This window comes from Haplochromis burtoni, unplaced genomic scaffold, assembly GCF_018398535.1.
Source record: "Haplochromis burtoni strain Fernald_Lab_line unplaced genomic scaffold, NCSU_Asbu1 Contig_689, whole genome shotgun sequence".
Lineage (NCBI taxonomy): Eukaryota > Metazoa > Chordata > Actinopteri > Cichliformes > Cichlidae > Haplochromis > Haplochromis burtoni.
The window spans coordinates 49,509-66,533 of record NW_024583050.1 but is presented as its reverse complement, the minus strand read 5'-3'; the positions used below and the strand labels follow the sequence as shown (position 1 = coordinate 66,533).

General features: G+C 40.6%; 3 long non-coding RNA genes across 3 annotated transcripts in view; 1 reads left to right on the top strand and 2 right to left on the bottom strand.

Annotated features, from left to right (window-relative positions):
* The window catches only part of LOC121812612, a 45,102-nt gene that overhangs the window by 15,747 nt on the left and 12,330 nt on the right, over positions 1-17,025 (bottom strand). The window lies entirely within an intron of this gene.
* LOC121812613 lies at positions 14,718-16,516 on the bottom strand. Its single transcript, XR_006053192.1, has 2 exons — positions 15,787-16,516; positions 14,718-15,246 (listed from the first exon to the last, which is right to left on the bottom strand). It is a non-coding gene; the product is annotated as an uncharacterized LOC121812613 (long non-coding RNA).
* LOC121812611 lies at positions 15,244-15,872 on the top strand. Its single transcript, XR_006053190.1, has 2 exons — positions 15,244-15,489; positions 15,587-15,872. It is a non-coding gene; the product is annotated as an uncharacterized LOC121812611 (long non-coding RNA).

Genomic DNA, 17,025 nt, shown 5'->3' with positions numbered 1-17,025 from the left:
AAGGGCAAGCAGTTCCCGGTCCCTACATCATAATTCATTTCCGCTGGCAAAAGCCGATGCAAAAAAAGGTGCCCGACCGGTATGCTTACAAGAGGGACAGTACTGCCCCAACCCCACAACAGAAGCATCCATCTCAACAATAAAAGTCTGGGTCAGGCAGAATGAGGATGGGCGCTGTTGCAAATAGATGTTTCAGTCTAGTGAACGTGCTATCTGCTTCATTGGACCAGATGAATGGAAGTTTAGTGGAAGTGAGGTGTGTAAGTGGAGCTGCTACCTGACTGTAGTTTCTTATGAATCGGCGTTGGAAATTGGCGAATCCCAAAAACCTCTCGAGTAGTTTCTGAGTGGAGGGTACAGGCCAGTCTGTGACCGCTTTCACCGTAGCCGTTAGTTTGTTCTCCATGAGGCGCTGAAGGACAGCTCGGACATGTGAACAATGCTCTTCCAGAGTCTTAGAAATAATGACAATGTCATCTAGATAGACAAATACAAACCGGTCGAGGAAATCCTGCAGAACGTTGTTTATTAGGGCTTGTAACACGGCTGGTGTGTTTGCCAAACCAAAAGGCATGAGAAGATGCTCGAAATGACCAAGGGGGGTGTTGAAAGCTGTCTTCCACTCGTCTCCCTGACGGATTCGCACTAAGTGACAAGCGTTGCGGAGATCTAATTTAGTGAATATTGTAGCGCCCTGTAGTGATTCAAAAGCGGAGCTAATGAGTGGCAAGGGATACTTGTTCTTGGTAGTAATGTAATTTAAGCCTCTGAAATCAATGAACCGCCGGCAAGAGCCATCCTTCTTGTCTACAAAGAAAAAAAACAGCTCACACAGGAGATGACGACGGACGTATGATACCAGCTGCTAGTGACTCCTTAATGTACTTTTCCATCGCAGCACACTCTGACTTAGATGTTATATAACTGGCTCGTTGGCAAGGGTGCACCAGGGAGCAAATCGGGCCGGAACCAGGGACAGCGGGAAAACTAGCTTGGACTCAAATGCAGGACGCAGAGCAGCACAGAGAACATTTAAGTGATGTTTATTTTTCTAGTGATATGGATCAGTGAATCAATGTCTTGTTGACTCTTTACATACAGCGTGATGTCCATGTAGAGGAGGTGCCTGACATTTGCTCTTTTCCATAGCTGGTATCCAGTCTTGTTAATGATCAGGTTGAGGGGGTTCAGGCCTATGCTGAACAGCAGTGGGGACGGAGCATCATCATGGCAAATCCCGCACTTGACGGTGATTTGTGCAATTGCCTTGAAATTGGCCTTTAGTGTTGTCTTCCCCTTTCCCACTGAATTGAAGGCCTTTAGGGTCCTGTTGGTCTTGAACAGTTTTAGGCATTCCAGAATCCATGTGTGAGGCATTGAGTCACACAATGTCTTTCTTTAGTCAATTAGGCAGTGCATGGGTTGGTGTGGTCTTATAGCCTCGAGCTATATATGTATATATTTATATAGCTCGAGGCTATAAGATAAATACCAGTAACTGGTGATTGTCCTATTCCTTTCTGGCCCCACCTGTTCACCTCAGCCTCAATGATCACTGTTGCAGAACAGGTGAAGCAATATTGAAATGTATTATCTTTATTTTGCAGAGCATTTTTTCTTCTTTTCTTTGCTAAATGAACTTTGTTTGTTTGTTTGTTGTGATCATGTAAGCAATACACAAACTGTTGCAGGTATGATGTTTGATTTTTTTCAATGAGGAGCACACTTATTAACCAACTGAAAAAAACATTCACCAACATTATAGCCATGTGATGGATGTGGTCACTGCTGAGCTTAAGCACTGCCAGGCTTTGTCATGATTACTTCTTTACACATGACTTCACATCCTAACACTCCCATTGCACACACACATGCACCACACTATCCTGCCTGCTGGCTACCTCTCTCCTTTCTGCTGCTCTCTCCTTTCTTCCTGTCCCTTTTCATTTTTAGCTCTCCTCTCCTCTTCAGTCTAATTTATTTCCCTCTTCTTTTTTGTGCTCCTTTTCTGTCACCATGACTTCTTTTACAAACCCTGATAAGCTGCGCACACACACACACACACACTGTTCCTCTTGAATATACACATTGTTTACTGTGTGCTTGTGTGTGCACATGCTATCCTGTCAGACTGGCCTAGTCTTTATTTGATGTATCTGTGCCCACCCACTGGCCATGCACAGTCCCCCTTTCTATTTGTGTCTCTCTCTCCCCATCTCTGTGTGTGCGCGTGTGTGTATCACGCTTGACTGTAAAAATGAAAAGGCTAAGCTTCAAGAAAGAAAAGATAAGAGCCAGGCTGAAAAACGACAAGGAGTAGAGAAAGAAGACAGGGAGGGAGGAAATGGGGATAGAGAGAAATGCATACTAGAATGGAAGGAAAAGATAATGCAGTCTGTTTCTGTGTAAGGTAATGTCTGCTACTAACAGGTTATTATCATGCAGACTGGTGTAGTTGTTTCTCTCCCTCACACACAAACACACACACACTGAGGCTCACAGAGCATGCAACATGAAGAGTGGATTCTAAATGCAAATATGCAAAATTTTAATCACACTTTCCTTCTTCCCTCTTTCTTATCTGCTTACACCAAACAGAAAGGACCACCAGCATCTTCCGAGGTTTGCCATAGCAACAAGCAGCAGCAGGACTCCGTTACTTCGACATCATTTTCTTGATGGGGAACTGACATAAAACTTAGACAGCCAGCAGAATCCCAGGTTCATCCTCTGTCAACCCTCTGCTCACGTTCCTTTAAACATGACACAGTGAGCTTGTCAGCATGGATTGGTCTTTACCGCCCTGGATATCAGGTCAGATTATTAGATAGATGCATGTGAATGGATTAATGCTGCCTGGTCTTATGATGCTGGAGAGTTTTCCAAATGAGGCAGCAGAGTATTGAAGGCAGGTAAAGAGTGACATAAGTAATTTAGCATAGGTACATGTTCTACTCTCCTGGCAGTTAGAACAAGCAGTGCTCCAACTGTTTGGTATTTACCTACCTTGCTTTGCTTTTCTGTGTGGTATTTTGATGCCAAGTGCAAAGCAGAGCACAGGTGGAAGGAATTAAACAAACAGCTGGGAGGTTCATGCAAATGTAGAAATTCCTAGACTTTCCACCCATAACAGACTGAATAGTCTGAGACATTTCTGGTTCTGGACAGTTTAATCTCATTGGACATTATCAACAGTAGTGAAAAACCTACCTACTGTGTTTATCTTTAATCAATTATGCACAGCTGACACCGGGTAGGGACACACCCTAGTCTGATTGGCTATTAGAGATTTCACATTGTATTCCTGTGAAATTGTCAACAACTAACCTGAAGCTAGAGCCAGTCACCCTGCATAATTCATACTGTGTATTCAAACATAAGCTCTGCTGCTGGTGAGAGAAAGAGAGCAAAATAAAAAGAGAGTGAGTTTATTTCTCATTTCCACCATGGAGAAAAGCAGCAGTTAAGCCTCATTTTCTTGCAAGGATGAATGATTTAGCCTACAATAACTTTCAGACAGATCTCAGCGAAACAGATAAAACAGTATTAAGTCGTAAAATTTTCCTGGATTACAGTTCTACTAAGACTTTCAGGCAGAGTAGGTCAGAAGGTCAGAGGGTTGGTTGTTCAATCCCTGGCTGCTCCCTGGCAAGATTCTGAACCCCAAACCTAGTCACACTCCCGTGGGTGCATTGGAGTGTGAAAGCTAGAAAGGAAGAACTTTACTAAAACATAGAACAGGGGTCCCCAATCCCAGTCCACGAGGGCCGGTGTCCCTGCAGGTTTTAGATCTCACCCTGGGTCAACACACCTGAATCACGTGATTGAGAAGGTAATTTATCCATTTAAATCTGCTGTGATGGATCAAGGACACATCTAAAACCTGCAGGGACACCGGCCCTCGTGGACTGGGATTGGGACCCCTGACATAGAATAACATTGTCCCATGAATAGGTGAATTTTCTGTGATTCTCTGTCTTTGGAGCTAAAAGAGGGCACGGAAACACATCAGAATCAGAATCAGAATGGGGTTTATTGCCAGATGTTGAGGTTTACAACATTAGGAAATTGCTGCGGTGCTTCAGTGCAAACAATAAGAATTAAAGTGCTATGTAGAAAGAAAGATATGTGCATGGGATATACATGAGATATATACATGAGAATAAGAATTAAAAGTGCTACGTAGAAAGATATATACATGAGTGCAGGTGGTGATCAGTGCCAACATAAGAATGCAGTGGACACACGAGGTATGTCTTATTGAGCACATCATGACTTAGTAGGGTAGCTGAAATAAGTCAAAAGCCAGAGACCAAAGACAAATATCACTTACAGAAGACATAAATGAATAGGCTGGGTCTCATGGATATAAGTGTATGATATATGACATATTCCACCACAAAACTAGAACAAGGCTAATTTTCTTGTTCTGCACGTAAAGCATGTAAAGAGCTGGACCCTGCCTAGTTGTTTCTAGATGTACAGGTCTTTGTTTTGGTGTTAGGCCAAAAACCAGTAATTGTCAAGGAAAACATCATTTACTTTAATTGTGATTACATAAATGTTTTATGGATTACAATTTGGTATCCATACGTATTTCACATAGATGGGTTTTGCGAGGCCCACAGCTGTTTACTCAGTAAAAATGTGAAACATTTTGAGTTAATCTTACAATGACCTTTAATTCCTTAATCCTGCTGAACATTGCAAATATATTTATATGATATACACTGTGTACATGGTAAAAAGTTTTAAATATATGGTACCGAATATATTAGTTTTACAGTACACTAAAGCACAAAATTTAATATATTAATAAAGAAAGATCTATATACACTGGTAAATTTACTAGAACAATAATAATACAGGGAGTGCAGAATTATTAGGCAAATGAGTATTTTGTCCACATCATCCTCTTCATGCATGTTGTCTTACTCCAAGCTGTATAGGCTCGAAAGCCTACTACCAATTAAGCATATTAGGTGATGTGCATCTCTGTAATGAGAAGGGGTGTGGTCTAATGACATCAACACCCTATATCAGGTGTGCATAATTATTAGGCAACGTCCTTTCCTTTGGCAAAATGGGTCAAAAGAAGGACTTGACAGGCTCAGAAAAGTCAAAAATAGTGAGATATCTTGCAGAGGGATGCAGCAGTCTCAAAATTGCAAAGCTTCTGAAGCGTGATCATCGAACAATCAAGCGTTTCATTCAAAATAGTCAACAGGGTCGCAAGAAGCGTGTGGAAAAACCAAGGCCAAAATAACTGCCCATGAACTGAGAAAAGTCAAGCGTGCAGCTGCCAAGATGCCACTTGCCACCAGTTTGGCCATATTTCAGAGCTGCAACATCACTGGAGTGCCCAAAAGCACAAGGTGTGCAATACTCAGAGACATGGCCAAGGTAAGAAAGGCTGAAAGACGACCACCACTGAACAAGACACACAAGCTGAAACGTCAAGACTGGGCCAAGAAATATCTCAAGACTGGTTTTTCTAAGGTTTTATGGACTGATGAAATGAGAGTGAGTCTTGATGGGCCAGATGGATGGGCCCGTGGCTGGATTGGTAAAGGGCAGAGAGCTCCAGTCCGACTCAGACGCCAGCAAGGTGGAGGTGGAGTACTGGTTTGGGCTGGTATCATCAAAGATGAGCTTGTGGGGCCTTTTCGGGTTGAGGATGGAGTCAAGCTCAACTCCCAGTCCTACTGCCAGTTTCTGGAAGACACCTTCTTCAAGCAGTGGTACAGGAAGAAGTCTGCATCCTTCAAGAAAAACATGATTTTCATGCAGGACAATGCTCCATCACACGCGTCCAAGTACTCCACAGCGTGGCTGGCAAGAAAGGGTATAAAAGAAGAAAAACTAATGACATGGCCTCCTTGTTCACCTGATCTGAACCCCATTGAGAACCTGTGGTCCATCATCAAATGTGAGATTTACAAGGAGGGAAAACAGTACACCTCTCTGAACAGTGTCTGGGAGGCTGTGGTTGCTGCTGCACGCAATGTTGATGGTGAACAGATCAAAACACTGACAGAATCCATGGATGGCAGGCTTTTGAGTGTCCTTGCAAAGAAAGGTGGCTATATTGGTCGCTGATTTGTTTTTGTTTTGTTTTTGAATGTCAGAAATGTATATTTGTGAATGTGGAGATGTTATATTGGTTTCACTGGTAAAAATAAATAATTGAAATGGGTATATATTTGTTTTTTGTTAAGTTGCCTAATAATTATGCACAGTAATAGTCACCTGCACACACAGATATCCCCTAAAATAGCTAAAACTAAAAACAAACTAAAAACTACTTCCAAAAACATTCAGCTTTGATATTAATGAGTTTTTTGGGTTCATTGAGAACATGGTTGTTGTTCAATAATGAAATTATTCCTCAAAAATACAACTTGCCTAATAATTCTGCACTCCCTGTACAATATTATAAATTTGTTTCATCCAACCGTTGTCTTCCACTTATTCAATTCAGGGGACTTGAGCCAGCGACTATAGGGTGAGAGGTGGGGTACACCCTGGATAGGTTGCCAGCCTGTCGCAGGGCTAAATCATGCAAGCTCCACACCAGATGGTAGAGTTCAACACCAATTGAACACCAATTATCATCCACGGCACATACTCTCAAAAACAAGCTTCTGCTATAAGTTGAACAAGACTGACGGGTACCAGCACAGGTTCAAACTGAGGTAACTAATTCAGATGGCTTGGAAAAATATGTTTAGTCTTGTAAAGAGTTTTGTACAAAAGTCTTGAACCACCCATTTCTTTGTTTTTATGAGGGAAATAGAAAATAGGTGCAATGTTTTATTAAAGTGTAAAGTGTGTAAGCATACATGGAAATGCAGTATTTCCCATGTATGTAGGCAAAATCAGAGTTTGTGCATTCCTAATAATATTGAAAGTCAGTATTTGTTATGGCACTTGTATTCTTCAACCCAGCCTGAACTTTCTGAGGTGGCGTTCTGTAATTTTCTTAAGTATCTTCAGGAATTATTCTCCAGGCTTCCTGAAGGACATTCTATGCTCTTCTCTGGATATTTCTGCCTTTTATTTGTTCTCTGTCAAGATGATCCCACATTGCTTAATACTGAGTTCCAGTACTGAGTGCCGGTCTATTAGGAACTGGTGTGTACGTGGGGCGTTCTTGGGTTTTTTCCTTTTTTGGCACAGGTAGGCGGGCCGGTGCTTTGCGGGAGCATTGCGCCCAATCACAACAACAGTCGCCTCAAGGCGCTTTATAATGTACATTAGATCCTACAATAATACATACAGAGAAAAACCCAACAATCATGTGATCCCCTATGATCAAGCACTTTGGCGACAGTGGGAAGGAAAAACTCCCTTTTAATAGGAAGAAACCTCCAGGCTCAGGGAGGGGCGGGGCCATCTGCTGCCACCAGTCTAAACCACGACAGAGCCTTCACGGTCTTTAAGTGCATTTTCACACCAATAGTTTTACTCTGGTCTGAAACTGTTAATTATTTTATAAACTTGTAGCTTTTCTCCATGATTTGGATTCTTTTTCATGCAGAAATGATTAGTCTGCTTATTGGCTAGATGTGTCTGTGACAGGAAAAAGTAAATACAGTAAAAAGGTGCTGTGTTCCATGGGAGAATGTGGAAAATGTACACCCATGGTAACTTTACATGGCTAGTTGCTAACCTGTACTGACATTTGCACATCTATGGTACCTTGCCACATCCCTGAATGGAAAGCATACATGGCTATGGGAGGGGTTTAGCTTAAACTTGCAACATAAAACTGATAGCTGGGTTGGATTGAGATTGAATCATATTCACACCATGAATGAACCTCATTAGAGGTCCTTGGTGCTTTTTTTTGTTTGTTTATTTGTTTGTTTTTGGGTTGGCACCCAAGTATGACTATTGTGGTGACATCACATGAACCGCACCAAGGGGGGGGGGCTTCTTAAGCTTAGCATTAGCATGCTATCTGTGCAGTTTCTTGCAAGGAGCAAAGTTATTAGCAGCATAATGCAGTTGCACTTTAGCATCATCATCATCATCATCATCGTTTATTTGTATAGCACTTTAAAAACACACCAGGCAGACCAAAGTGCTGAACAACACAGATCAAAATAAAAACTAGCAAATTAAAATGACAATAAAATTATTACAAATATGATCAAATTAACAAGAAAGGTATCAGTTTCCTACAGAGTTAAACAAAATTACACTCTTGTCCTTTTGTGCAATCAAGATAAAAATAGTTTCCATATCCACACTGTACACTGCCTTAGTATAAACAGCTTAATTCTTCTAACAAAAAACGAAAACTCGATATTAGACAGAATTATCTACACCGACTCTGATGCCTGGACACGCAGACCAGACCTCAGACAACTACGGAATTCAACATTATCCACACGATGTATATAAATGCCACTTGTTTTGCACATATTCAACTCTGTATATTTTATATATTTTATTATTATTATTATTTTTTACTATTTAATTTGTAAAAATGTGTACCACACACACCCAAAAACACACACCAAACACACACACACACACACACACACACGTAGGAAAATATTTAGTATACACATCCAGAAATGCATACACTATTATATATTGTACATATATTTATTAGTTTCAGGTTGGCCATTCTTGTATTTTGCTCGTTTGTGTTGTTGTGTTTGCACATCTCTGTTGCTTGTGGGGCTCGCACACAAGAATTTCACTCGCATGTGCTGTGCCAGTGTGCCTGCACATGTGATGTGACAATAAAAGTGATTTGATTTGATTTGATTTCAAAAGAGAAGAATATGAAACAGTGTGTTGACTGCCAGGTGTAATTATGGAGAACATTAGAATTATTTGAATTCAACAGATGTACCATATAAATAATAGGTTAAATGGCCTGGCCTGCATTTGTATAGCGCTTTACTCAGTCCCTAAGGACCCCCAAAGCGCTTTACACTACATTCAGTCATTCAACCATTCACACACACTCTCACACACTGGTGATGGCAAGCTACATTGTAGCCACAGCTGCCCTGGGGCGCACTGACAGAGGCGATATAATGCAATGAGAGCTAGTGCCGTACCATTCGTTATATCGGTATAATTTTTATTACCAGTGTAGGGACTAACGCACTATTAAGTAATGCTTTACAGCAACTACATTATTATTGTGGTAACGAGCACGGTAACTAGTTATTATGCCAAAATCAGGAACGCGTTACTCGTTACTGGGATTTAGATAGGCTCGTTACTCGTTACTTCGTGTGGTGGCTATCGCGGAGCTTCCACAGATTCAGTAACATTAGCAAGTGGTGGAGGCCAGCAGGTGGATGAAGGAAAAGGGAGCAGAAGGAAAAGAGACCCGAGGCGGCCGCCGGTCCAAGTGTGAACTGAACTTCAGGTAAGAAGTTATGACCTGCAGTCTCTCTGGGTCAGATATGAACCAAGTTTAGGTGGAGTTTATTTTCGTTACTGACTTTTTCGTACTGCGTGCTAGCTAGCATGACGGAGTTTCTATACAGCTGGGTGGTGCTATGTTACTGATGTTGAACTTTATTTTGTTCATAAGGTTAATTAATAGTCCTGTAAAAAACGGAATCGTCTGGTATTCAGAGAAAATATTACCGTTTCGTGTTGAGGTGAAAAGGAACAGTTTGTCCCGGACTTCAGCTACAATGGAAAAGACACAAAGCTGGAGTTATTCTGTCGTTACGCTGCAGCTGCCTCTTCTTCTCTCATTCTCTCCCCTCCCTTTTCCTGTTTCTACTTCAATCATGAAACTGATCAATGATCAGCTGATCGGCTTTTCTCTCTGTTTGTTTATCGCCCACTTTGCGCCAGAAAGAGGAAACCAGCGGATGTCGCGCTAAACAACAGCAGCACGTTTAAGCTTGATCAGCTGTTGTTAGAATTTATTTAATATTAATTTCTAGTATCAGCTGATGTTTGCTGGAGCCACAGCTGTAAAGCTGCTGGTCATGATGTGGTTTGGATATGTGGTGAGAGGGAAACATGAAGATGAAACCAGGAGATGTCCTTACTGAATCATCAGAGCTGAACAGGTGATGGAGAAACAGGTTTACCTTTTAGGTGACATGAATGAGTTGAGGGAAGTTATGAACTGTTTCTGAGAGACAAATAACACCAGGATCCTTTTTTAGGTAGCTGACAGCTGGTAACTGTGCAGGGGCGGGTCTAGCAAAGTGTTGCCAGGGGGCCAGGTAGGGCATTAACAGGAGAGGGGCACAAAGAAATACTTTTCTTTCTTATTCTCATTTAAAATGTCTCGCTTTTAAAAAATAATTATCTGAATCTTACAACAAACATATAGCCACATGACGCTGTGAACGTAGGCTAGAATCATGGCGCGACAACGACGGTCCAGGCGTGGGATTTCTTTCATGGAAATGTGCACATTATTTTTTCTCTTTCTATTGGTAGGTGGCACAGTGCACTTGTGGCAAGTAAGCAAGCTAGAAGACTGGCAAATCTTGCTGGGTATCCAGTTACGGAAGCAACACATTAACAAGAGAATTCTGAGTAAAACCAAAGTTACTTTCCCTAGAACCTTCACAGACATATTCCCTTCCCAGATAGCAAGGAGACATTGAACAGATGTTGATTTTCCATCTGAACCATCAGAATCGTCAGGATTGAAATGTCAACACAAAACCAATGTTGAAACAACATTGAAATACTGATGAAACCTGACACTGACATTGAAATAACATTGATTCACTGTTGTTCTGTCATCGTTGATTGTTGATCTATTTATAGTTGACAAGGTGACAACATCACGTTGTCTTTTAGACCCCATTCCTACAAAACTGCTCAAAGAAGTCCTGCCATTAATTAATTCTTCGATCTTAAATATGATCAACCTATCTCTAATGATCGGCTATGTACCACAGGCCTTCAAGCTGGCTGTAGTTAAACCTTTACTCAAAAAGCATCTCTAGACCCAGCAGTCTTAGCTAATTATAGGCCAATCTCCAACCTTCCTTTCATATCAAACATCCTTGAAAGAGTAGTTGTCAAACAGCTAACAGATCATCTGCGAGGAGGTTTATTTGAAGAGTTTCAGTCAGGTTTCAGAGCTCAGCCCAGCACAGAAACAGCTTTAGTGAAGGTTACAAATGATCTTCTTATGGCCTCTGACAGTGGACTCATCTCTGTGCTTGTCCTGCTAGACCTCAGTGCAGCGTTCGATACTGTCGACCATAATATCCTATTAGAGCGATTAGAACATGCTGTAGGTATTACAGGTACTGCACTGCAGTGGTTTGTATCATATCTATCTAATAGACTCCAGTTTGTGCATGTAAATGGAGAGTCCTCTTCACACACTGAGGTTAATTATGGAGTTCCACAGGGTTCAGTGCTAGGACCAATTCTGTTTACATTTATACACAGCAAATTCAAAAGTGTTAAATGTTTTTGGTGTTAATAGTCTCCTTGCAAAAGTAGAGTTAATTTTACTCTAAGCAGAGTCACATTCTTTTAATGTAACTCTGAGGTGTAAAATGATAGTAGTTAAAATCGAGTGTTAAAAATGAGTGTTTCTCTGTCAAATCTGGAGGTGTTACAATGGAAACATTAACTCTTGACCTCTTAACTCTGAACTCCTAGAGGGGCTATGACACCAACAGAGTAAATTCACAGACTCCGCCCCCAGCACGGCTCCAATCGAAGCTGAAGTGAAGCCGTTTCAGAACATTTTGCTCTACATATTTGAGTTGTTTGCCATGCTTGGTAAGTCATTTTTTCAAAGATTGTTTCAATTATTATTAGCTTTTACTTCTGTGGCTCTTTGGAGTTGAGACAAAGCTGTGTGAAAGGCATTAGCCATGTTGCTCGCTGATAGCATAATATTCTGTTTTAGCTAGCTGAAAGGTATTGTTTGCGGGCAAATACCACAGCCTTGAAAAAAAGCTTGCATGTGAATTTTCAGTCAAACCTTTGGTCAAATACACCTAAAACAATGTCTAGAATGTGAAATGTTGGTATAATGGTGCTACTTGAAGCCTGAAAACGATCGCCCATAAAAAAAAACAAACGAGCAAACAGCAGTAGCAGACGTCCTGACTGGATTCTACGTTAGCATAGATCCCTCCAGAGTTTTGTGCACACGGTTTAGGTAAAAATGAAAAAGGTTGAGGTTTTACATTTAGTTCAGTATTACCTGTTGCCTGTGTCCTTGTCTTTTGGGAAAATACTTTACACAAGTAATGGCTCAAAGAGGATTCCTTTTTTTTTTTTACTGTGCTGCAATTGTTTACTGGATTATTTGTGCCATTAATTAGTGTCAACTAATTTTTATTCAATCTCCGCACAGGATATGCTTGTGAAGATGGAATATGGGGGAGAGCAGAAGTGCGTTGAAGTTCCACAAAGGGATGAATGAAGGACATGCATATTGTATTGAAGAAATAAGTGATGAGAATGCTGTTATTTGCATTTACCATGTCAGACCTTTTGATAAACAAAATTCTAATGAAAGTGAGAACATGTATACTGTTACATCTTTCAGAAAATGTTTTGAAATTGTGGTGCACAGTTCAGAATAAATGTTTTTCAAAAACCATTGCATCTTTTTAGTAAATGTTTATTTCCAAAAGAAATTTCTAGAAGTTCAGAACAGTAAAATTCCTGCTTTTTAGAATGAATTAGAAGATAACTCTTACGTAGTTAAACTAAAATACTCTTTGAGAGTTAATATATAAACTCTTAACACCAAGTGTTAAATTATCAACTCCAGACAGATTTGGTGTTTAACACTAAATCAGAGTTAACGTACCAACTCTCCAAAAAGAGTTAAATTAACACTCTCTGGTGTGGACCCATATAGACACTTTAATAGTGTTGAAATCAAATCCGACAGTGTTAATTTGGACATGCTGGATTTGCTGTGTACAATGCTTCCCTTAGGCAGTATCATTAGAAGACATAGCATACATTTACACTGCTATGCTGATGACACCCAGCTCTATCTGTCCATGAAGCCAGATAACACACACCAATTAGTTAAACTGCAGGAATGTCTTAAAGACATAAAGACCTGGATGGCCGCTAACTTTCTGCTTCTTAATTCAGATAAAACTGAGGTTATTGTACTCGGCCCTGAAAATCTTAGAAATATGGTATCTAACCAGATTCTTACTCTGGATGGCATTACCTTGGCCTCCAGTAACGCTGTGAGGAACCTTGGAGTCATTTTTGACCAGGACATGTCCTTCAACGCACATATTAAACAAATATGTAAGACTGCTTTCTTCCATTTGCGCAACATCTCTAAAATTAGAAATATCCTGTCTCAGAGTGACGCTGAAAAACTAGTTCATGCATTTATTACTTCCAGGCTGGACGACTGTAATTCATTATTATCAGGATGTCCAAAAAACTCGCTGAAAAGCCTTCAGCTAATCCAAAATGCTGCAGCAAGAGTCCTGACAGGGACTAGAAAGAGAGAGCAGATTTCTCCTGTTTTGGCTTCCCTTCATTGGCTTCCTGTTAAATCCAGAATTGAATTCAAAATCCTGCTCCTCACATACAAGGTCTTAAATAATCAGGCCCCATCTTATCTTAATGACCTTGTAGTACCATATCACCCTATTAGAGCACTTCGCTCTCGCTCTGCAGGCCTACTTGTTGTTCCTAGAGTATTTAAAAGTAGAATGGGAGGCAGAGCCTTCAGTTTTCAGGCCCCTCTTCTGTGGAACCAGCTTCCAGTTTGGATTCGGGAGACAGACACTATCTCTACTTTTAAGATTAGGCTTAAAACTTTCCTTTTTGCTAAAGCATATAGTTAGGGCTGGACCAGGTGACCCTGAATCCTCCCTTAGTTATGCTGCAATAGACGTAGGCTGCCGGGATTCCCATGATGCATTGAGTTTTTCCTTTCCAGTCACCTTTCTCACTCACTATGTATTAATAGACCTCTCTGCATTGAATCATATCTGTTATTAACCTCTGTCTCTCTTCCACAGCATGTCTTTTATCCTGTCTTCCTTCTCTCACCCCAACCGGTCGCAGCAGATGGCCGCCCCTCCCTGAGCCTGGTTCTGCCGGAGGTTTCTTCCTGTTAAAAGGGAGTTTTTCCTTCCCACTGTCGCCAAAGTGCTTGCTCATAGGGGGTCATATGATTGTTGGGTTTTTCTCTGTATCTATGAAGCGCCTTGAGGCGACTTTTGTTGTGATTTGGCGCTATATAAATAAAATTGAATTGAATTGAATTGAAAAACCATCGATTTATGGTTGAGCGGGAAATTAAAGCTGCTACCACTTGGACTATTCCGCAGCACCCCTATCACATTGGTACATCCCTCCAGGTAACCATTGTCTTGTACAGTAGAGCGGGACATTAGATTTACTCTCAGCGGAATTGACCGGAGAAGGCATCAGTTCATGCACTGCACTGGCCTGCACCACGATTAGTATAAGGTAAGAATGAATGACTTTTGTTCTATTCGTTATTTCCACGGTTGCATTTGAATAACAGTAAAAAAAACAAAACAAACTTGTTAATGTAAAGTTTCGGATAAAATGTGGGAGCCCGAAATTGTGTCTACTTTCATCTTACAATCCGGCAACAAATAAATTGCACTGCAAACAAAGTCTATCAACAAAGAAAACATTTTCGTTTCATACTTTTCCGTTATATTCCCTTACAAAGCTAGCTTTAACGCTTCGAGGGTTCCTTTGTTCTTGCCGTCGCCTCGGCGCTTGACCCAGACTTTCGCTCTGTAGTTGCTTTTTAGCATAGTACTACAAAAAATTGTAAATCTGTGATATATGATTGATAAACGTAAAGGTAACTGTATAAATGTGTTCAATGACTTTGTTACTTTTAATGATTGGAGAGCACCCGCTTCGATTCGCACTCAATTCAAACTTTACGCTGCACGCTCACCTAACTTGCGTTTGCACCTTTTGTCCACACGTAAACTGCGTTTAGCATTTACGTGTGGACGAGGAAGACGGAGAAAACGCAGCGTCAAAGGTGTGCGCCTATTTTGACGCCACACTGTGCGCCAAGTTTTTGTCTCGGTGCCATGAATTCCTACAATGGCAGACTTAGACAAAATACTGTTAATTTTATTATCTTCAGTGTTTAAATGCTTACATATACGGGTTTGCTTGTAATTGTTGCCTATATACATTTTAAGCTATTATTTATTATTTAGTTCAATCAATAGATCAAGTTTTGTAGTGACTATGAAATATATTGTAATTATCTGTTTCCTGTTTATCCTAGACAGGGCAAAAAAGGACTCCAAATTAAAAAAAAGATAAAAATGAAAGACTGGTGCATTGTGCAGTTTAGCACTGGTGGTACAGAAATAGTCCCTAGATCATGGATAAATGGGGAGAAATTGTCATGGCCTCCATATCCTCCGTGAGACACATTCAGGATCCACGACGCAGTAAAGAGGAGAGTTCATCCTGGTGCAACATGGCTCACCTATGCACCAGTCCGACTTCTAATAAGCCATGGTGGGTATCATCTGGATTGGTGTTGTATAAATGTAACAATAACAAGTTTTTCGTGTCCTAATTTATGTCTGGCCATACATTGTGTTTGTACTTCCAGACACATTTCACGAAGCAGAACGCAGTCTTCAGAAATATCTAAGTGAACACTGTGATACGTCTGACCTTCAGTCCGAAGCTGAAACTCAGACCAGTCATAAAAGAAAGCACAAGTAAAACTTTTTTTATTTCACAAACATATCTTTGATTGCTAAGAATTTATGATCTTGTCTTTTATACATATCTGTGGTGCTTGCATACTGCAATATCACCACATAATATAGTCCAAAAAGTGGAAGCTTGTAAACTTTTTATAAATGCAAAGCCGTGTACACTTGTGCACTTCACTTCCTGTGTGTGTTGTTATAAATCAAACTGTAACTTTAGGAAAAAATATTCCAAAAGCACATTTGTAATTACTTATGACCGTTTTTCTTATTTTAGGATATTAATATTGACATGATACATTGTGAGACATTTGGGTTTTTTTTATAAAGGGTGTCCAATTTAAGGAATAAGTACAATTATGTGTTTAGGTGGTTGAAGTATTGATGGAAACATGCAGTAGTTTAGTATTGGTTAAAATACCTATAAAGAAAGGTAGATTTCCAGTCATGATTTAACTGTTGTTTTAATAAAAAGCAACTGTGCGAAAGAGGTGGAAAATCAACACCATAGCTCAACAGTGTTTCAATATCAGAATCTGACATTGTTTCAATGTCAACAGTATTAGAAAATATAACGTTGAATCAACGTCAGGTTTCAACATTGATTCAACATCAAAACCTGACGTTGTTTCAACGTTAAAAAAGGGTGCAAGAGTGACGTTAGGTCAACGTCACACTTCAACGTTGATTCAATGACACAGCCTGATATTGACTCAACATTGTTTCAATGTTTCCTTGCTATCTGGGTTGTAACTAGTTACTCTGAAAGTAACGAGTAACTTGAAGTAATGGAGTTACTTTTGATAGAAGTAACTAGTAATGTAACTAAGTTACTAATTTAAAGTAACTTACCCAACACTGGACACCACGTAATCAAAAATTAGTAATAATATTATATGACTTTATACGGCAGCACGGTGGCACAGTGGTTAGCACTGTTGCCGCACAGCAAGAAGGTCCTGAGTTCAATTCCACCATCAGGCCGGGGTCTTTCTGTGTGGAGTTTGCATGTTCTCCCCGTGTTTGCGTGGGTTCTCTCCGGGTACTCCGGCTTCCTCCCACCGTCCAAAGACATGCAGCTTGTGGGGATAGGTTAATTGGATAATCCAAATTGCCACTAGGTGTGAATGTGCGAGTGAATGTGAGTGAATGGTTGTCTGTCCCTGTGTGTTAGCCCTGCGACAGACTGGCGACCTGTCCAGGGTGACAGCTGGGATAGGCTCCAGCGCCCCCCGCGACCCTGAAAAGGATAAGCGGAAGCGGATGGATGGATGGATGGATGGATATAGCGCTTTTCAAGTCACCCAAAGCGCTTTACAATACCACTATTCAG